The sequence below is a fragment of the Crotalus tigris genome, unplaced genomic scaffold, assembly GCF_016545835.1.
Source record: "Crotalus tigris isolate CLP2741 ecotype Arizona unplaced genomic scaffold, ASM1654583v1 scf7180000017677.1119895, whole genome shotgun sequence".
In the NCBI taxonomy this organism is placed as follows: Eukaryota; Metazoa; Chordata; class Lepidosauria; order Squamata; family Viperidae; genus Crotalus; species Crotalus tigris.
In genome coordinates, this window is record NW_024096560.1 from 777415 (window position 1) to 800661 (window position 23247).

At 37.2% G+C, this 23247-nt stretch overlaps 1 pseudogene; it reads right to left on the reverse strand.

The window, feature by feature from the left end:
* Positions 1-988: 988 nt before the first annotated feature.
* On the reverse strand, positions 989-1208 carry LOC120305488 (annotated as a pseudogene).
* Positions 1209-23247: the final 22039 nt, after the last annotated feature.

Here is a 23247-nt window from a genome sequence, read left to right on the forward strand (position 1 = left end):
TAAAAAAATGGCAAAGTAGCAGGAATTAATTTGATCCTGGCAGTAATACTAAATGCATTTGTGGACTGATTGCATCATACATATACAGTTCTTTTTCTAGATCAATGAAGAGTGAAAAAATATACCATTATCCCAATATACAAAGGAGGAGATGGCTAATTTCCAATCCATCATTTTGTTCAGTATAACAAGCAAGTTGTATACTAGGGACTGCTACAGGAAATTTATAGATTTGATGATGCAGAATATAAAATCTTGGCAGAAAACTGATGTTAAATGGTTTATTTTTTCAATACATTTCAGTATAACATATTTGTGACATCCTCTAGGTTTCTCATATTGATGTAAAGACAGCTTTGAATTGGTTTCTGTCACTAGACTGTGGGATAAAGTAGCTGCTGTTTCTACGAAATTACGTGAAAATAGTGCAGCACAGCTTTGCTATGCGTACCTTTCACCATAATTCATGTTCAGAAATGAGTATGTAAGATTAATCCCTCTTCTTTTTAATTTTAACTTTTTTATTCAGTTGCTGGCTTAAGCTTTGACAAAACCTGAGTTTTACTCTGTCCATATCAAGCAAGAGTTTCATTTCCGTCCATCTATGAGTTGAAAATACAGTAATCTTTTTTGTAATGCCAGTGGACCTGAGAAGGAAGCTTTGTGTTTTTGTCCATTTGCTGACAGGACGAACAGCTAGGTTACAAACTACAATAAAACTAATCTTGTCTCATTTTGATCAAATTAAGGTCTTTAAATGTTTGGCCATATCTCTCCAAGCTTCAGTGACCTGGAATCATCAGCAAAGACAGAATCATTGGCTAAGGCTCATAGACTTTGCAACACAATTTTGCATTTTGCTAACTTCAGTTACAACCACCATATCCCAAGGGCCACAAAAATTGTAGCGCCAATCTATTAGCCACCTGTTACATGGTATGCAAAATTGTTATTATTCTGACTTAAGCTTTATACACATATATAAAGCATTATTTGTATTCTTGAGAGCTTCACTATGATGGCTCATAGAATTCATTGTTAAGACCAAATTTTTATGAAGACCACATGCATCTTTGAAATAACATTTGAAATGGTGGTTGTGGTGATACTCCTGGTGGTGATGGTGGAAGAAAGGAGCAGGTAGACTCTTTTTAAACTGATAAGAACAGATACTACACTTGATCTTAGCCAAAAGGCCGAGAAGCGAGACTCTTTTTGGAAACATCTTGGCATTCATAACCTTGCAGCACAATTTTAGGCTGCCTGGAATACAGACATCTTTAGAGTTATAATATATTGTAGATAATAATTTCATATTCTCTTTCATACATTCTCTCTGATATTTAATTCCCTCAAATTCATGAAAAGTTGTTGGATGAGCTGAAGGAATAGCAAACAGATTTTTTTTCCTATAGATTTCTTGGGCATTCAGCAATGAAGATGCAATATTCTTTTTTAGATAGAAAATCCCATTTAAATCTGATTTTTCCCCTTTTGGTTCTTCTTGGCTCATACTAAATACTCTGATAAGCTATCTATAATATTTTTCACTTATAAGAAGTCAACCAGACATATTTTTGGTTTTGTCCCTGTACTACCTTCTTTTTTAATCTAATAGCATTCTATGACATTTTAGTCTCTTAAACCAACATAGCTCCAAAATAACATGATGAATCTGTAATTAATATGAATACTGTAGAAAAGGGCTTTTCAACCAGTGGTACGGGTACCACCTGTGGTACATTGGCACCTGGCAGGTGGTATGTGACTATCCTAGAAAAGTGGTAGCGGGGGAGGGGAATGAGCTGAACTGGTGGCAGCACCGCACAAGCCTGAGCGAGATGGCTGGAGCTGGAGGACTGTCAGGGCTCAGCGGAAGTGCCAGGATCAGTGCTGCTTTCCAGCTGATCGGTGCTTCTTTGGGGCTATCAAGGCTCAGTGGAAGTGCCAGGATCAGTGCCAGGCTCCAGCTGGACCTCGACGCTGATTCTGGTGTTTCTGCTGAACCCAGAAGAAGCACCAATCAGCTGGAATGTTGCAGCATCTCCAGAGTCTTGTGATTTACATTCAGATGCTTGGCAACTGATTCATATTAATACGGTCACAATGTCCCAGAGTCAAGTGAAGTGACCAAAACCTGCTGCAACCACCCAGCAGACAGTGGGAATAAAAAACAAACACCCCCACTCCACCCCTGCTGCCAATCCTCAACAGAAATGCTCACAACAACAATGAAAACCTCGGACATGAGGAAGAGCGCCACCAGGCGGGCAGGCAGGCAGGCTGTGGTTTGGGGGGCACTTTTTTCAGTCTATACTTCTCAAGATTTCTAATTCTACAGCAGGGCTTTTAAACCTTTTCACCCATTGTACCACTTTTAGGATATGGCAACATCTGAGTACCACCAGTCTCCTAGCAAGGTGTCAAAAACCTGATGACCCCCCCCCAAAAAAGGAAAAAAGCGATAAAGTACAGGTAGTCCTCAATTTACAACAGTTCGCTTAGTGACTGTTCGAAGTTACAATGGCACTGAAAAAAGTGCCTCCCAAGCCACAGCCAAGTAAGACACCTGCCTGCCCACCCGGCAGCGCTCTTCCTCCTGTCTGAGGTTTTCATTGTTGTTGTGAGCATTTCTGTTGAGGATTGGCAGCAGAGGTGGGGTGGGGGTGTTTGGTTTTTATTCCCCCATCTGCTGGGTGGTTGCAGCAGGTTTTGGTCACTTCACATGACCCTGAGACACTGTGACCGTCATAAATATGAATCAGTTGCCAAGCATCTGAATGTAAATCACAAAACCCTGGAGATGCTGCAACATTCCAGCTGATTGGTGCTTCTTCTGGGTTCAGCAGAAGCACCAAGATCAGCGCCGAGTTCCAGCTGGAGCCGGGCGCTGATCCTGGCACTTCCGCTGAGCTCTGAGAGCCCTGCAGCTCCAGCCATCTCTCGCTCAGGCTTGTGCAGTTCTGCCACCGGTTCAGCTCATTCCCCTCCCCTGCTACCACTTTTCTAGGATGGTCATGTACCACTTGCCAGGTGCCAATGTACCACAGGTGGTACCCATACCACTGGTTGAAAAGCCCTGGACTAGAAGACCCTCCCTTCCAATTCTATTGTGCTATGTTCTGTATCCCCTTTATGGATTACTGCCTTGTCGTGGCGAAGGGGCTTGCATAACTCAATGAAGCTATAAGCTATGCCATGCAGGGCCACCCAAGACGGACAGGTTATAGCAGAGAGTTCTGACAAAATGTGATCCACTGGAGAAGGAAATGGCAAACCACTCCAGTATCTTTGCCATGAAAACCCCATGGACAGTACTAAAAGGAAAGGAATGTTGGTCAGTGGAAAGATTTTCTGTAGTTCATAGACAACCAGAAATTTCTTATTCCTACTAAAAAATGTACAGAGTATAAAATACTTTTGCCATTTGAGATTTCCTTAACTAAGGACAGGTTGTTGCATGCAGTTTTGTTGTTGCTGTTGCTGTTTTTTTTTTAAGCATGTGATAAGTCATGAGTATGGGCAACATTCAAAAAAATAGACATATCTCTATAGAAAATTTTGTGGATATTTTTTCTGTCACTCTGACCTAGCATCAGTGCAACAATGTAATTGGCAGAAGATCAAAAGAAACTTGGACTAATAGAGCTTTTATTCTTTTTTCATTAAAAAAAATCAAATGGAGCTTGCAGAGTTACTTTTAAAAGCAATAAAAAGAATAAAAAGAACGACGATTGGAATGATCAAAGTTGTATATACTGTATACCCTTATTAGTGGCTATGGCAATCTCTCTTATGGTTCCAAAATTTTCCATCCTTCTATGTTCAAGTCAGAGTTGGATAGGAAGTGTTTCTCCTTCATATTAACAGTCTATAACCTATGTTATTCTTGTTCTAAGCTTTTATCAGCCTACAGCCTACAGCCCACAAAATCACAGAAACTTAATCAGTAATTCGCAGGAATATCCAGCAATTCATATAATGCCTGAGAAATTAGGGTTCTCACGATCATGATAAAATGTGAGAGTAAAGTCAGATGTACTTTCTTGTGCTCACAGTTGGGCACTGCAATGAGTAATTGAGCACATAAAAAGTTAGTGAGGCATGAAAAACTCACCACATTCCTACTCCTACATTCAGGGAACCCCATTGTTTTAGTCTATAATTAAAAGGAAAAAATTAAAAAGAAGTCAGAAAGGAGTTTATTATTAATATTTATTATCCTTAAATGAAAAGACTGGCATTGTGTTTTAGTATTCCTTCATTACAATTATTATTATTACTGAATACATCCATACTGACAAAGCTGCTGCTCCTCAAGCAATCTCATCCTATTACTAATTCATGGATCACTTTATTGGAATTATTGTGCACTAAACTAATTCCAACAGTGTAATTTTAAACAAGTTTTTAAACTATTTTCATTAGTAAAAACAGAATTATTGGCAGAAGTCAACTTCTACCTGCCCAATCTTTAAGTTCATGTATCCTGTACAACTCTTTACAATTACAATTTAGCTATTGCAAAGATATATCAATGTCATTTTCTGTTTTGCTTCTGCTTAATTTCCAATTCATATCATTAAAAAACTCACTAAAATCTTATTTTAGAAAGGAATGCAATCACTAAATATCAATTTAAGTAGAGCTCTGAGTATGGGAAAACATAGTTCTGTGAATTGTTCTGCCAGTATCCATTAAAATTTGAACCATAGAAGAAAATATGCATACAAATTTCAGATCTAGTGTCTCTGGAGATGCAGGTACATCTCCAAGCAATAACTGATATTCTTCAAGGACACAGTTGTCTGCTATGGCTGTAGGCCTCTTCTATTCATAAGACTCTGAAGATGAACTATAGCGAAGAGCATGCCCAGCCTTGTTTTATTGCATTATTGATCCTTACAAGTTGAGGTTGCATTGGGGAACTATGAGTCTATTCTTAAATAACTCAAGGTCAATAGATGGAAAGAAGAGAGGAAGCTTTTCTTCATAATTAAGCAAATAAATTTCGCTGTCACGAGATGCAAAGATGCTAATTTGTTTTGATGGCTTTCAAGATAGTTTATGAGGGTGCTAAAGGTGCCCTTTCTGCATCCCAAAAATGCATTTATTGCTGTTAACCAGGACTGGGGAGAAATTGCTTTTTTGAAATTCTCTACCAAATTTGGGTAGTTTCTCTGCATTTCTCTGGGGGAAGCAGAACTTCTCTCAAAATTTGTCAACAGAATTTGTCAAGCCAATAATTTCCCCTAAGTGGTAATAAAAAATGAAAAACATAAGAACACATTCCTTCCTTTTTCTTGACCTGCTGTTCAAGTAAAGTAGGCTAAGAAATTACAGATCACTGGAATAATAACAGAACACACTTCTTTCATGCCTAGAGTAACTAAATAGGGGCAAGGACACCAAAGGTAATTCACTGAAATTATCTTCTCATTTGAATGAATTTCATCAAACGAAATGAAAAACATAAGTTTAAAAATCTGAAAAAAATGTCTCTACCCAAAAAGAAGTTAGAGTTAAGCAATTCATTTGACTACTACTTCTCCGGTTCTATTTCTTTAAACACCCGTCACCCTGCCACCCAAGATAAACACCTGCTTGGCTGATTAAAAAATATTTAGCTGATTAATAATATGTTATAATTCATTCATCAAGTATATTTGTGTTAAAATATCCTAGGTTTGCATATTCATATCAGTAAATGGATTATATTTGTGTATTCATTATTTTGAAAAGCATGTATAGTTTCTGGAGTATTAGTAACCACTGCTACTAGTATTACTATTACTACAATTTATCAGGGCTGCTGCTTTGGCAAAGAAAGAAAAAAACTGAATTCATTGCATGGGGATGCTTATGAACACTAAACGACAAAATTTTAAAAGGCTCCAAGCAGTAAAATGCAGAATATCTCTAATTACTTTACATTACCTACAGCATATTGCCCCCAACAATCTGAGTCCTCATTTTACTGATGTCGGATGGATGGAAGACTGAGTCAATCCTGAGCCATTCAGAATTGAAATACTGCAGAGAGCAGTGAGTTTGCCTGCAGTACTGCATTCTAACCACTGCAACACCAGTGATGGCACTCACATATTTCTCCTTGCGGGAAGGCATTGTTATACAATTGATTCTGTAGTGCAAGCAATCTTCCTTCATTTGAAAGCAAATGATCAGCCTGCATTGTATGACCTACTGAATTAAAACAGAGTTGAGCGCTTAAAAACTGAGATCCTCAAATATAGAAAAATTTGACCTGGAGTTTGAAACATTTATAATATCTCATCTTATATCTGAATAACCTCTGTTCCATGAATTGAAATAATCTCAATTTTCATTTACTAACTATTCAGTGGGAGGACTACAAATTACTTCTCCCAATGCATCTCCTATCCCCAAAGTTCTACACCATCTGCTCCTTCACTATGATACAGCCATGAACTTTGCCCACCACCCACATTTTTATATTAAAGTGAGTCAGTGGCAAATTACCACTTTAAACTCTCTTGATACTTTTAAATATTACCACTCCATGGCTTTGTCCATCTGTTGTCTGTTCCAATGGCACTTAATCATTAAAGGAGGTTCGACTTCAAGGTTTTTTCTTGAACATGAGCACAGCTTTCATGAAGAAAAATGCAAGGGATACGCATTGCAACATCACTAGCACTTGTAAGTAGCTCTCCTTGCCCTTCACAACAGGAATAAAGGAATAATAAAATAGACAAGCCCTGATTTCTCTTTTATCCTTGTGAACAGTTATGAACAAAGAATTATCTTGCTTCAGAAGCCAGATTAAACTAAAACAGTCTTCCTTGCAAAATAACATGCTTTTGAGTCATAAATAGCCAGGCATGACCCAAACTTCCTTATTAAAGTTTTTATTTTCATTCTTTTTCTTTTTTCCTTTACCCAAGATACTTTTGCTAGATAAACACTATAGCCTCTTCCCATACCTATTGTTAATGGTGTCAAAATCATTAAAAAATTAATGTTCATCAAAATCATATTGCATGTTTGCTACAAGCAAGCTGGATATATAACTCCTTATTTGCTTTTTATTCTTTCTTAGTATATGTTCTGTGCTGCTTCAATTGAACTTATTCTAATCATTTTAGTATTCTTTTATCTAAAATAACATCGGGAAACAATGTAATAACACAAAATATCAGGGCTTTTTTTGTCATAGAATTCTCAGAATGGAGTTCCATCACCTTTTTGGGATGGAACCTTATAGGGTAGGCAAGGCGGTTGTATGAGATGTGTGAGTTCCGGTACCTTTTTTTTTTTATATAAAAAAAGCACTGCAAAATATTATCATGCATATATATTCCTTAGACTCACACCATTTCTTACTCTGACAAACTCTCTAACATCATCAATACCATTTCCAAAGCCTCTTTGAGAAAGCTGGAAATGTACAAATTTCCTAAACATAATCAGTAACAGAGCTAAAATTGCCATAAAAATGAGGTCTCCAAAATAATATTTATTTGTCATCTTGCTAAATTTCTCAGTAGGTTGGGATTCTAGAGTTTCTGCCTAACATTCACTGAGTACACAAGTACCCTTTGGACCAACATATTAAACTGCATCCAGAACCAACCCAGAACCAGACTAGTAGCCGGTGCAGCTTCTACTGCATGGATATCCCATGATAGTAGCCAGTTTGTCTCTTTAACAAATGGTAATGGAAATAGAAATAGCATTTAGGCTTATTCACCATTTCATAATGTTTTACAGCAGTCTCTGAGCAGTTTACAGAGTCAGCATATTCCCCCCAACAATCTGATCCCCATTTTACTGACCTCAGAAGAATGGAAGGCTGAGTTAACCTTGAGCTGGTCAAGATCGAACTCCTGGCAGTGGACAGTGTCAGCCTGCAATACTGCATTCTAACCACTATGTCATCATGGCTCCTCATTTTGCACAAGATGAGGCTCCTGGATGGTCTTGATGGACCAATTATGTCAAACACAAGCTTGTATATTACTAACTTGTTTCTAGCCTAAATTAACATTTTCTTTTTGATTATATGTCATCAAATCAAATATTATATGCCATCACATCCATATTATTTCTGTAGGATGATATTCAGGTCTTCCAACAGTGTATCCATCTCTACTGTCACTGAGTCCATCCATTTTCTTACTGGTTCTCTATTTCTCTGCTCAGCTACCTCCTTACATGTATCCTATTTAGTTCAATCCTTGGTGATTCATTGCTGATGTACTGATTTTGCTCAGCTCATTCCTTGACTGTGGCATGGAGAATTAACAAGTTATGGAAGAAGAAATTCAGAACATTAGGATGCTATAAATTTAGAAAGGAGCCTATAATATTGTATATAATCTTTTTTACCATAACATTAATTCATAGCTTTGTCTGTCAAATGAACTGACAGGATCAGTATCAGTACTGCATTCTTTTGGCCAATAGAAGTAAAAACAGAGGAATTCCTCCTCTGCCCCCCAAAAGATATAGTGAAAATCATATACAAGTTTTTATAGGAGGATGTAGCATAATTAACATATGTATTTCTCTACCGTGGAAGTTTAAGAGAGAAGAACTGTAAATACAATACTAAAGATGGATATTGGATGGTTACAGCTAGAATGTAATTTTCTCTCTGGTACCAAGTGATGGTAATGCATTAATATATCAAAATGTTGGGGCTTCCGGTGGTGACAGCTGCACCGATGACGGCTTTTCCTTAGCCGTCTGCCCTGGGAATGTGTCAAAGCCTGCGGAGACGGCGATCAACAGCTGTTTCGGGCTTGAAGCCTCTCTCCTCGGAAAAAGGGGAGGAGGTGAACCTGCCTGGATAGTAGTGCTCTTCGACATCTTCATCAACGATTTGGATGACGGGATAGATGGGGAACTCATCAAATTTGCAGATGACACCAAGCTGGCAGGAATAGGCAACATTCCAGAAAACAGGCTTAATATACAGGAGGGTCTGGATAGAGGAAAACTGGGTGCTATCTAACAAAATGAAATTCAATGGTGAAAAAAGTAAGGTTCTACATTTAGGCAAGAAAAATCAAATGTACAGGTATAGTATAGAGGGTACCTTGCTCAATAGTAGTAACTCTGAGAGAGATCTTGGAATCCTAGTGGACAATAACTTAAATATGAGCCAGCAGTGTGCTGCAGCTGCCCAAAATGTCAACACAGTGCTAGGCTGCATTAACAGAGGGATAGAATCAAGATCACGTGAAGTATTAATACCACTTTACAATGCCTTGGTAAGGTCACACTTAGAATACTGCATCCAGTTTTGGTTACAATGATGTAAAAAAGATGTTGAGACTCTAGAAAGAGTACAGAGAAGAACAACAAAGATGATTATGGGACTGGAGGCTAAAACATATAAGGAATGGTTGCTGGAATTGGGTATGCCTAGTTTAATGAAGAGAAGGACGAGGAGAGACATGATAGCAGTGTTCCAATATCTCAGGAGCTGCCACAAAGAAGAGGGAGTCAAGCTATTCTCCAAAGTGCCTGAAGGCAGGATAAGAAGCAACAGATGGAAACTAATCAAGGAGAAAAGCAACCTAGAACTAGGGAGAAACTTCCTGGCAGTTAGAACAATTAACCTGTGGAACAACCTGCCTCCAGAAGTGGTGAATGCTGCAACACTGGAAGTTTTTAAGAAGAGACCAGGCAGCCATTTGTCCAAAATGGTATAGGGTTTCCTGCCTGAGCAGGAGGTTGGAGTAGATGACCTCCAAGATCCCTTCATCATCATCATCATCATCATCATCATCATCATCATCATTATTATTTACATATACATGCATGTATGTACATATACATACATATACATATATTTAATATGATGTATTTATATTATGTATGTATGGTCTGATGTATTTATTAAAATATATTGAGAGACTGAATGAATTTAACATTTAAAACACACTAAAAATCTGGAAAATGTAAATCAATAGCAGAGTAAGCACTTACACATCTGCTTAAGTTCATAATTTAATGGAGCTTATAAAATATGTTCCCAATGGTTATAAAGTTTGGTTATTTGCCTATTGGAACAAGAATTTGCACTAAAATTTGTCAAATTTCAGGTAGTCATTGTAGTTTATATAAGTACAAAGGTTAATAAGGGGAAAAGTCCTAAAAAATAGTCAGATTCTTCACAAGTACAATTAAAATGTGGCATAATAGCTTTTTGAAAAAGTCAATATGTCTTTAAAAGTTTAATATCAGCATATAAGGGAACATAGTCTATAGTGCAAAGCAATAATGTACAATATTAAAAAGCAAAATCAATGTACAGTATTAAAAAGCAGAATTAATTAGATCTATTAACACAGTTAATTAGATGAGCATATAATGAGTTATGGTATTTCTGGAAAGGAATCAATGAGTGGTTTATGAGATAACACATAATTTTTATTAAGTAAATATGTGCCAAGGCAATACTTTTCCAATAAGAATGACTTGAGTAAGCTTTATAAATATCAAGCTTATAGTTACTGATCAAGTAGGTTGAATTCAGGAACCAACAGCTATCCATTGATGATATCAAGCACTTTATTTATTTATTTACATTTATATGCTGCACATTTCACTAACAATTGAGCCTGGGTGGGTTACAATGTCACAAAATAACAATATAAAACAATTAGAATATGTAAAACATGAAAAACATTGAGTATGAAAACTTAAAACATTAAAGTTAATGACAAACTAGATCAGTGGTTTTCAACCTTTCTAATGCCGTGACCCCATAATACAGTTCCCCATGTTGTGGTGACCCCCAACCACTTATGCATCACTGGGTGCCAGGGGCGTGGCCAAAGAAAAGGGAGAAAAAAATGGCGGACAGCCTTGTTTGGTGACCCCCGTGAAATGGTCATTTGACCCCAAATGGGGTCCTGACCCACAGGTTGAGTACCACTGAACTAGATAAAAAAGACCAATATATAAACTATTAAACACCTCCAGCAGGGGTCGTCCTTTCATAGGGGCCCCAAGCCAGTTAACAGAGTGAGATTTTCAGGACTTTTCAGAAGGCCAGGAGACTGGGACAGATCTTACCTTGAAAGGCACTATATTCCAGAGCATGGGAGCCATGGTAGAAAAGGCTCTTCTCCTGGAACCCACCAGCCAAGTGAGGAAACTCTTGTGCAAAATCCAAGAACCCCTTGCCATTCACCTCAGAGAATATATCTTTGGCTGGATGAGTACCCTGGTTCCTATGCCCCTGACACTCTTTTAAATGTCTTATCAACACAGTTTCCAGTAGGAACTGAGAACTAGTTTCACAGGTTCAGAATTTCAAAAAGTTTAAAACTAAGAAATAAGAACTTGAGAGAGAGTGAAGTAAAGAAAGGTAGCAAAGAAAGAAAGAAAAATGATTAGTTGCTTTTGTTTGGACACTGTGTTAGCAGTAAGGAAATCAGTGCTGGCAATCATTAGAAAGAAGGATCTCTTTCTCAAAAACTAGAGGGGCAAGTAAATGAAACGTAAAAGATTTCTGAGAAAAGGAGAAAAAAAGTTAGAACTTTGGCTATACATAGATGTATACACATATACAGAGAAACACAAAGATTGAAAGGGCAACAGCCTGAGGCCTGACTACAAATGTGTAGGGGCAAGATAACCTAATAAGAGGTAAACTAAAAAGATAGAATAAGTAGTAAAGCAAACAAAGCATTCAGGGGAAAAGAACTTTATATTTGTAAGCAAAAAGTAAAGAGGAAAACATATTTTTTCCTTTAATGTTTTGCCCACTTGAGAATGCATTTCCTCCAACTAACAAGGGAGAAAGAAGCAGCCTGGGAGGAGTGCAATGAAAAAATGGTCATAGTTGCTCAGCCAATGGAGATAGAAAGCATCAGTATCTGGAGTTGGGGTTCAAGTGGTTAAATGATAATATATGTATTGCAATGCCATAATGCAATTCTTTACTTTTTCTACGTGCATTCTTTATTGCTTACAAGCATGTAAGGACTGTAACTTATATAATGACAACAGAATAAGGGACATTGTGCTTTTAAAATGTACTGTACCTTTGGGAAGCCTGCATGGTCTGTTGGGTATGAACTGCTAGCTATGAGTATGTTTCCCCTACAAGGAGATTCATCTCACTGAAGAATAGCCTACTATTGAAAGAAGGCTTATAGTTTAAATCATTCTTCAGTCATTCTTTAAATCCATCAAAGAAGGGGTCCCAAAATAGAGTTTAATAGAGGCTATGAATTCTATGAAACAAATTGAATTTCACTGTGCTGGGGAAAGCATGGGGTTACCATACAGGCAAACATCTGCTTATTCTAAATGGCTCAATTTGAATTGATAAAAAAAACTGTAATTGTAGGCCATCTGGAAAGCCAATGATCATGAATAGATGATGGTTGCCAAGTGCCTGAATTGCAATCATTTTTGCATAAGGATGTTATGATGATTGTAAATGCAAAGACCAGTCATAAGTCAGTTTTTTCAGCACCATTGTAACTTTTAATGGTGGCTGAACAAATGGTGTTAAGTTGAGGACTAGCTGTATACGCACCTGCTTTCTGAGTACATCCAACCTATACTCTACAGTCAACTGAGGAGATTCTGCTTAAGCCACTACTAATATATCATAGTCCTAAAATGACTATTCTCACAAAGATCAGGAGAACAAGGAAGAAATGTTTCAAGAATCACATCCTATGCTTCCAAAAACAAAGAACTACTCCAATTATCTCTGCCCTGGATTTAACAGATTCTGAACTTGTGGCAACCAAAACTTCCCAAATTTGATACAGGTCTTTTTATCTGATTCTTGATTCCTTTCCTCTCTATTCTTCTTGACTTCTTTTCTGGTGAGTTTATTTTTGTATGCTGAACCTACCTTTAATTTAGGATCAGAAGATAAGCCTTGCAAATAACACATAAATAAACTGCTGTTCATAGGACCAGGATATTCTGGTGGGTTGACAGAAAGCAATGGTCAGGTGGCAAGCCCTTTTGATGGTAACCCTCCATTTATAAGTCTAAAGTACAGCTGTTCCCACAATGTATCATTTTAAATAACAATCTTCATTGAACTTAATATGGTTCCTTTCAGAATTGCAATTTCAGTAATATTATAGAAAATTATTGTTACAATCATGTTCAATTGACATCGCCCAGCTGTAGCTGGGTGATTAAAAATGAGTTAATAGCAAAATTAATTCACTCTTTAAGTCACTAAACTATACAATGATAGGAGTATTTCACTGCAAAACTAAGACATAATTTCACTTCTCTTCACAGAGAATATTATCCATTCATCTGTATAGGCACTATATCATGACTACAAGTTGATATAATAACCATTTCAGGATCCTGGGAAATACACTGTTATGGTGCTCCTTGCAAAATTACTAGCAATTGTTGTTTGGGAACTTTGAAGATATAGTCTGAGTGTGGAATAAAGCTAGAATCTTGTTGGTGCAGAACTTAACTTTAGAGATTGACTTTCTATTGACTAAAATGGAATCTAATTATAAACAAGTAAATTTTTTGAGAATCTCCTATACTTTCCACTCAGTACTGTAGAATAAATTCAAGATATGCCACAGATATTCCAGATACATTTTGTCAAAGATAGATGGGAGGCATTATTTTTTTCTTTCCATATTTCAAGCTCAAATATCTATCTATCTATCTATCTATCTATCTATCTATCTATCTATCTATCTATCTATCTATCTATCTATCTATCTATCTATTCTAATGCAGGCATGTCAAACTCACGACATCACGTGACGTCGTGCGACGAATCGGAGCTTTTTTGCCATTGCTGGCAATGGGGTGAGCGTGGCTCTGATATGATGAAACCGGCCCATGGGCCAGCGGTTTGACACTCCTGATCTAATGTATAGCGCTTCCCATCACACAAGAAAGTGCAGAATTAACTCTTATAGTTATTATATTTACAATTGCCATCTTAAGGATTATCATAAAAAGATTAAAATGTCATACTGTATCTATGCTAACAATCAGAATTGCAATGCTTTATATAATATCATGGGTAGAAATTCCTTACATAAAGGTTGTTATCCAACCAAGGTATGCTTAAATTAACAAATTAAGCCACAAAAGATACCAAAAGCATTGCTCAGAATGATTAGAATCTGCTACAGACTTTAATAGGCATTACATATAAGCCACGTAATTTGATTAACATACCCTTAAGCAAATAATTTCTAGGCCAGTACGAGGTAGCTTGGATTCATGACTCATACAATGAAGACCTGTAAATGGTTTCTCTGTTCTCATGTATATTCACAAAATGAATTTTGATTGAAGCTGCATAGCCGTGTAAATATAAGCATAAGGCAAAATCCAATCTCTGGTGCATATTATATGGAATATTCTGTTCGTCAAAATATGCATTAACTTAATTTCAGTTTAGGCACCTGCTTATTCATCTTGGCAAATTATAGTTCCTGATAGTGTTTTCTTGATGCTTTATACAATTTAATATCTTAATTTTTTTATTCCTTATATTTGTTGCACACTGCCTGAAGATGCATAAGGTGACAGGTGTTATTGAAGTGTTTTAAATAGCTATATAATGGGGGAAATAAACTAGCAAATTAAATGAGAAATAAATAATGGAGATCTGCATTGAGCCATAGGGAGAAGTTCTGCCATCTTTAAAAAAATCCATCTATACTCTGGAACTGTCTACTCCCACTTCTATATAGTTCTAATTTCACATTTTTTTAAAGAAAAGAAAACTCTTTCAAAATGTATATTTAAATACATTTTTCCAAAATACATATTTAAATCTGCTTCTCAAAAATGCATATTTATAGGATTTGGTTTGCCTATGGAACACCATACTATCTCCATCCCACCCCCATCATTTGCATAGCCCTGATTTTTCTAGTTTGAAAAGCATGAAAGACCTGTTTCTACTGTTAAGCATTGGGTTTCAATATTGATTGAACCTGTTTGCTTATGGCAATTATTGGTTGATGAATTTTGCTCTGTGAGGATTTATTTGCTTGCTTGCTTTTAATGCTTTTTACCTTATTGCATGTTAGCTATACAGAGTTGTATGTTCATGGAAAGGGAGGGAGGGAGGGAGGGAGGAAGGAAGGAAGGAAGGAAGGAAGGAAGGAAGGAAGGAAGGAAGGAAGGAAGGAAGGAAGGAAGGAAGGAAAACTTTCAGAAGAAACTTTTTAATATAAAATGTTATGCCACAGTATACTCTTATTTATGGAAAGCATTTAAACAGACTTAAGAGTCCATATTTTGTGCCATGAGCAGCTTGGAGAATTCAAATGCATTAATTAAAATTAGTTATATAAATAAAAATATAGCTTTTGCCTATCTGAAAAAAAGGGAAGCAACTTGGTAGACTATGAGAAAACAATTCCACAAAGTCCTACATTTCCAGAATTCATCAAATATCATAATTAACGAAGAAAAAAAAGAGGAAGAAGATTTTTTTTAAAAAAAACAGCATTTAAACTGTGTTTAAACAGCTTATGCTTACATGGAATATTGAAGAACTCTGCAGACTATGGCCTGTTAAATAGAGAAATAGGACTCCCTTCTCCCTTAAGCTCTTCTAAAGTGTTTTGGCATGAAAGAAATGAAATTTGTCTCCTTTATAAGCAAACACATTGTTTGATAAGTGGATAAACAGCATGCAACTTTAGCAGACTCAACAATCACGTTTGAATTTGAAGTATATACTGGGGGCAGATGCCATTTTCTAAGAGGAGGTCAATGGAAAACAAATAATGGACAGATACAACCCAAAACCTACATTTGATTTAATTTAAATATATGTTTAATGAAAAGTAAATCAAAGTGAAATGCAGCATGCCTTTACAGGGACCATAGTTGCTGAGATTGACCTTCTATGCAAAGCCAGGGGAAAGGTCCTTCTTTGCCATGCTGTGGAATGCCTTGCTTCCTGAAATACCTTAATTGGAGACATTTAATACCTGGCTGTTCCACTAAATATTCAGATTCCAACAGGTAGCCTGTTAGATTGCATTTTATGTTGCATGTGCTAAGACTTTTTCTGCAAACATTTTTAATAAAAATATTATAAACCTCCTTGAGTCCTATGAAAGTGGATGGCATATAAAATCTTGCAATAAACAAATATGTATATTTTCTAATTGTTATTCATTTTTATTTTAATTACATTAAACATTACAATATGGCAGCAATATCTAAAGATGCTACCCCCTAATATTCTCTAACTTTCTACTGGGCAAAGCACAATCAACTATGTAAGTGTTTACATGGCCTAGTTAAATCAAGATCAAGTATTAAATCAATACTTTCCTATTTTAACAGTGTATTCTCATATCATGGCATATAAAGAAATATAGTAATAATGATTACTGTAGACCAGACTTGGCAAGCTTGCGACATCACATGACGTCACGAGACGTATCGGGACTGTTTTGCCATTGCTAGCAATGGGGTGGGCGCAGCTTCCGGATGATGCATCTGCCCCGTGGGCCGGCAGTTTGACACCCCTGCTGTAGATATAAGGCATAAAATATAGTTAAATTTTTAATTCACACATACATAAACAGTTTTCAAAATTTTTTTTTTCACATAGTGGGAACCATTTTAATTTCTTAAAATTCTCTGGTCAGGTTATGGTGAGAAAGCAGAACTTATATTTGTATGTGTTTTCTCTTGGAAAGGAAAAGGACACCTAGCTGGCCACCATTATATCACTAGAGTTTTCTAGGCCAAATCGACCAAATTTCAGGGTACTAAAAAAACTAATAGAGATGAATATAGAATGAGTCTCAGTAGTCCCCAAAATCTGGAGATCACAGATGATAAATGGATTCAAATCTTCTAGATCATGCTTCCACAGAAATTGCCTGATCTTCCTGGAAATTTACATATTAGGAGCAGCATATAAGCAGAGCTGATATCCCTGTAGAGTTTACAATTTAGTAATATATTTAAAAAAACAGTTTTGAACTTCTTTTTCATCACATGAACAGATATGCTGGTTTAATGATGTTTTGGAATATCTACCTTGCAGATGGCAAGAACTTATGATTGGCTTTAAAAAGTATTATTCTCTGTATATACTGGAATGTCACGTTAAATCCAATGTTTGTTTCTTTTTAACTGTATTATAAATAAAATTTGTAAAAAAAGTACTATTCTCAGCTTGGGAAAAATTAATTGTATAGATATTTTGCTGGTGCCCAAGTGCTCTTATTTATTCAATTTTTTGCCATGTTGGTGAATCTTATTAACTTCAATATGAAATTCCATATTTCTTATTCTTTCATTAAGCAGTTCTTTGCCTTGGTCATACCCTAAATAAATTAGGAATGGTACAGAAAGCCCATAAGCCAACTGATTACTCTAGTCCGTTTCCAGAAAGAAGGAAACTGTCTATTAAAAATAAAGGGCTCAGTCCAACTGGGAAGAATTAGATTTACAGCCAGATGTTTATCATCATCCTCCATTTCTGTCTCAAACATCAGCTGGGTGTTTGCTGTTCCAATGGGCACAGCAAATATTGATCTCAAAGGTTGTGTCAATAAGTGGCTCAGCAGGTAACCAATAAGATTTTCTTAAGATTTCCAGTTTTTCCTAGCTTTCCTAGGAAAGCAAAAGCACTTATAAGGACAGCTTCAGCTGATCTGACAGACCTCTTTAATGAGATTGACTGATTGTCATACTCTTGCTTTTTCAAGGCCAGATGTGGGAAACAGGCAAGCTTGATGGCATCTGGTAAAGTTTTGAAATAAGTATGGAATCTAGGCCAGACATAACCAAATAGGGAACTAATTTTTATTTTGTGAAAGACTCTGGTGGGAAATATTTGGAATGATGCTAAATATGACCTCATCTTGAATAGCTTCAGTAGGTTAGTAGGCTGATTAAAAGATAACAGAATCCATTTTCAGTTTGAAGCACTTAGAAGCATTCAACAGCACATAAATCTATATGTCTATCTTAGTAAAGAAGTTGTCCTAGCAAAGTTACAAGTGGTCCTCTGGAATCCTAGCACCCAATACTGTTCTGGAAGATACAGAGAGCAATCTGTTGTGTTGAAGTGAATGATTTAACTTGCAGGAAAATATTTTTCAGTACAGGCTGTAGTATGTATGAATTCCCCCCCACACATACACAAATGCACACAGAGTAAGAATTTATTAATACAGACATTTGACTGTTGCACATTTTGTCAGTTTGATAAAGGCTATCAAATTAAAATTAAAGCACATGTCTGCAATATGTAGCTTAGCAGAGTTTCTGCATAAACCTTTATAGAAGAGTAGGACTAGCTTTGAATGAAAGCCTCAAAGTCTTTTTCTTTCAGCAATCCCAGATTATATTGATACCTAATAGTTGATAAAATAAGGAAATAACAATTTACACTGTAAGGAGGCATTGCTTTCCCATAAACTGTGTTGAATTTTCTCCTGGGGGCCTTTCCATATTCTGATTTTGCATCTTATTTTTATTTCCCTTGAGGTTAGCAGGTGAACCAGCAAGTTGTATTGGAGATACACAGTGAGACACTGGGTGAGAATCCAGATTTTCATTTACCTCAGGGTGTCAAACTGCTGGCCTGCCGGCCAATTGCATCATGCAGAGGCAGCGCCCACCATAGCTCCAGCAATGCAAAAAAAGTCGCAAAACTTTGTGACATGTCATGTGATGTGGCGAGTTTGACACCCATAATCTAGCTTTTGCCTGGCAGATAGTGAAAATGAAAGATCTAGCAGCTGTTATTTTTCCAATTCTGTTTGAAGGTCCAGTTCAGGTGATTCAGGGCTGCAGAAATTTGTTTTACTGACAGATTTTTTCATATAAAATGTTTTTCTACCTTTGGTTATTTAGCAGATTTTGATGAAAAAAAGAAACACAGTCTGATACCATCACTTGCTCCCTTTTCCCCAATTAATTCAAATCCAGTAAGAATCCTTTGCTTACACATTTTGCCTCCAGGTTAGCATGATTAAATTTAAAAATATCTAATAAGTCTAATAAAAATCTATTGCATCTCCTGTAATCCAGTTGTTGTTGTTGTTGTTGTTGTTGTTAACTGCAAAGTCGTGTCCGACCCATCGCGACCCCATGGACAATGTTCCTCCAGGTCTTCCTGTCCTCTACCATTTTCTGGAGTCCATTTAAGTTCACACCTACTGCTTCAGTGACTCCATCCAGCCATCTCATTCTCTGTCGTCCCCTTCTTCTATTGCCCTCAATCTTTCCCAGCATTAGGCCCTTCTCCAGTGAGTCCTTCCTTCTCATTAGGTGGCCAAAGTATTTGAGTTTCAACTTCAGGATCTGGCCTTCTAAAGAGCAGTCGGGGTTGATCTCTTCAAGGACTGACCGGTTTGAATGCCTTGCAGTCCAAGGGACTCGCAGGAGTCTTCTCCAGCACCATAGTTCAAAGGCCTCAATTCTTTGGCTCAGCCTTTCTTATGGTCCAACTTTCACAACCATACATTGCAACTGGGAAAACCATGGCCTGGACTATACGCACTTTTGTTGGCAGGCTGATGTCTCTGCTTTTTAGTATGCTATCTAGATTTGCCATAGCTTTCCTCCCCAGGAGCAAGCGTCTTTTAATTTCTTGGCTGCAGTCCCCACCTGAGGTGATCTTGGAGCCCAGAAAAATAAAATCTGTCACTACCTGCATTTCTTCCCCATCTATTTGCCAGGAATTGAGAGGGCCGGATGCCATGATTTTGGTTTTCTTAACATTGAGTTTCAAGCCAACTTTTGCACTCTCCTTCTTCACCCGCATCAACAGGCTCTTTAGTTCCTCTTCACTTTCTGCCATTAGAGTGGTATCATCTGCATATCTTAGGTTGTTGATATTTCTCCCGGCAATCTTAATTCCAACTTTTGTTTCATCTAGCCCTGCCTTTCTCATGATGTGCTCTGCATATAAGTTAAATAGGCAGGGCGACAGTATACAGCCTTGCCGGACTCCTTTTCCAATTTTGAACCAATCAGTGGTTCCGTGTCCAGTTCTCACTGTTGTTTCTTGACCCGCATATAGGTTTCTCAAGAGACAAATAAGATGGTCTGGTACTCCCATCTCTTTAAGAACTTGCCACAATTTGTTGTGATCCACACAATCAAAGGCTTTAGCATAGTCAATGAAGCAGAAAGTAGATGTTTTTCTGGAACTCCCTAGCTTTCTCCATGATCCAGCGTATGTTGGCAATTTGATCTCTAGTTCCTCTGCCTCTTCGAAATCCTGCCTGTACTTCTGGTAGTTCTCGATCCACATACTGCTGGAGTCTAGCTTGTAGGATTTTAAGCATAACTTTACTAGCATGTGAAATGAGTGCAATGGTGCGATAGTTTGAACATTCTTTGGCATTGCCTTTCTTTGGAATTGGAATGTAAACTGACCTTTTCCAATCCTGTGGCCACTGTTGAGTTTTCCAAATTTGCTGGCAAATTGAGTGTAGCACTTTTACTGCATCGTCTTTTAAGATTTTGAATAGCTCAGCTGGAATACTGTCACCTCCACTAGCTTTGTTGTTGCTCAGATTTTCTAAGGCCCATTTCACTTCACATTCTAGGATGTCTGGTTCAAGGTCAATGACCATCTCATTGTGGTTATCTGGGACATTAAGCTCATTCTTGTATAGTTCTTCTGTGTAGTTTTGCCATCTCTTCTTAATCTCTTCTGCCTCTGTTAGGTCCCTGCCATTTTGGTCCTTTATCATGCCCATCTTTGCATGAAACGTTCCCTTCATATCTCCAATTTTCTTGAGGAGATCTCTGGTCCTCCCTATTCTGTTGTTTTCTTCTATTTCTTTGCACTGTTCATTTAAGAAGGCATTCTTATCTCTTCTAGCTACTCTCTGGAATTCTGCATTCAATTGGGTGTATCTTTCTCTTTCTCCCTTGCCTTTCGCTTCCCTTCTTTCCTCAGCTATTTGCAAAGCTTCCTCAGACAGCCATTTTGCTTTCTTGCATTTCTTTTTCTTTGGGATGGTTTTAGTTGCTACCTCTTGTACAATGTTGCGAACTTCCATCCATAGTTCTTCAGGCACTCTGTCTATCAGATCTAATTCCTTAAATCTATTTGTCACCTCTACTGTATATTTATTAGGAATATGATTTAGTTCATACCTGAGTGGCCTAGTGCTTTCCCCTACTTTTTTCAATTTAAGCCTAAATTTTGCAATGAGAAGCTCATGGTCTTGTTTTTACTGACTGTATAGAGCTTCTCCATCTTTGGCTGCAGAGCACATAGTCAATCTGATTTCTATGTTGACCGTCTGGTGATGTCCATGTGTAGAGCCGTCTCTTGGGTTGTTGGAAAAGAGTGTTTGTTATGACCATCGTATTCTCTTGACAAAATTCTATTAGCCTGTGCCCTGCTTCATTTTGTACTCCAAGGCCAAACTTGCCTGTTATTCCGGTTATCTTTTGGCTTCCTACCTTAGCATTCCAATCCCCCATGATGATAAGGACATCATTTTTTGGTGTTAATTCTATAAGATGCTGTAGGGCTTCATAGAACCGGTCAATTTCATCCTCTTCAGCACCAGTGGTTGGGGCATAGATTTGGATTATTGTGATATTGAATGGTTTGCCTTGGATTCGAATTGAGATCATTCTGTCATTTTGGGGATTGTATCCCAGTATTGCTTTTCCTATTCTTTTATTGACTATGAAGGCTACTCCATTTCTTCTGATGGATTCTTGCCCACAGTAGTATACCTGATGGTCATCTGAGTTAAATTCACCCATTCCTGTCCATTTTAGTTCACTGATTCCTAAGATGTCGATGTTCAGTCTTGTCATCTCTTTTTTGACTACGTCTAGCTTGCCTTGATTCATGGATCTTACATTCCAGGTTCCTATGGAGAAAAAATCTTTACAGCATCAGACTTTCCTTTCACCACCAGATATATCCACAGCTGAGCATCCTTTCGGCTTTGGCCCAGTCGCTTCATTCTTTCTGGTGCTAGTACTAGCCCTCTGCTCTTCCCCAGTAGCATATTGGACACCTTCCGACCTGAGGGGCTCATCTTCCAGCATCATATCTTTTTGCCTGTTAGTACTGTCCATGGGGTTTTCATGGCAAAGATACTGGAGTGGTTTGCCATTTCCTTCTCCAGTATATTTATTTTGTAATCCAGTATATTTATTTTAACTAAAATTAACTAAAAACAAGCAAAAGTAACTAAAATATACTATTTTAGAGCAACATGAAATTGAAAGGCATGTCATCAACTAAAGTTTTTAGTTGATGAAAATCCTGCCACAGGAAGCAATGAATTTGCCTTTACCAAGGGTTTTCAATCAAAGATTGGATATCATCTGTCAGAGATGCTATAATGAAGTCTGCACTAAGCAGGAAGTTGAAGTAGATGATCTCTATAGTCACTTTCAACTCTAACTGAAATTCTTTTTATCACATTCTAACAGCTGCAGATGCCAATACTCTGTTATTGTTTATTTTCTTAACTTTATATTTTGGCAAGATTTTCTGTACTATCAACAAAAAGCTTATATGTCTCCTCTGAGACAAGTCTGACTCCAGGTAATTTCATAAATAGGGATGTGCAGTTTTCTTGACAGCAATACCAAAGTGGTTTGCCATTGCCTTTTTCTGCATTTTTTACTTTAAGTCCTTCTTTTCTCTGCAGTCCTCCTAAAGCAATCTTCACCATAAGTGAAAACAAGTAAGTTGGTACTATCATAATATGCCTTCTCTGTAGCTGCCTCATGCTGTGTAATTTCTTACCAATGAAGAGGCAGTATGTGCGATGATTAAGGCATTGACTTGACATTTGGGAGAGTCAGCTGCTAGTTTATTCTCAACTGGAGAAGATGCCTGGGTGATTGTGGGTCAGTTTTTCTCAGGCCAACCTACCTCAAAGGATTGTTTTATGGTTAAAATGGGGTGGGGGAGGTAGCACTAAACATATTGCCTTGATGTCTGAATGAAAAGTCAGGACTGAAGTAAAACATACCTATTTTTGAACCTTTTCTCCTTAAACTATGTTACAGTTTTTATTTCATAGCCTACTAATATACAAACCCAGAATTTTTTTCCATGCTGACCCACTGCAAAGTAACTTAATTTTGCCCTGATAAAGAGATTTGGGCATAGTCAGTGACATGATTCTCTTTAATCAAATGAAGTAGGGATAGAGTTTACCTCAATAAAGCAATTTGTTGCTTGACAAACCTTCTTTCCTCAAGGAAGACTAAAGTTTCCCAAATAGAAGTATTTTAGCATGTGGC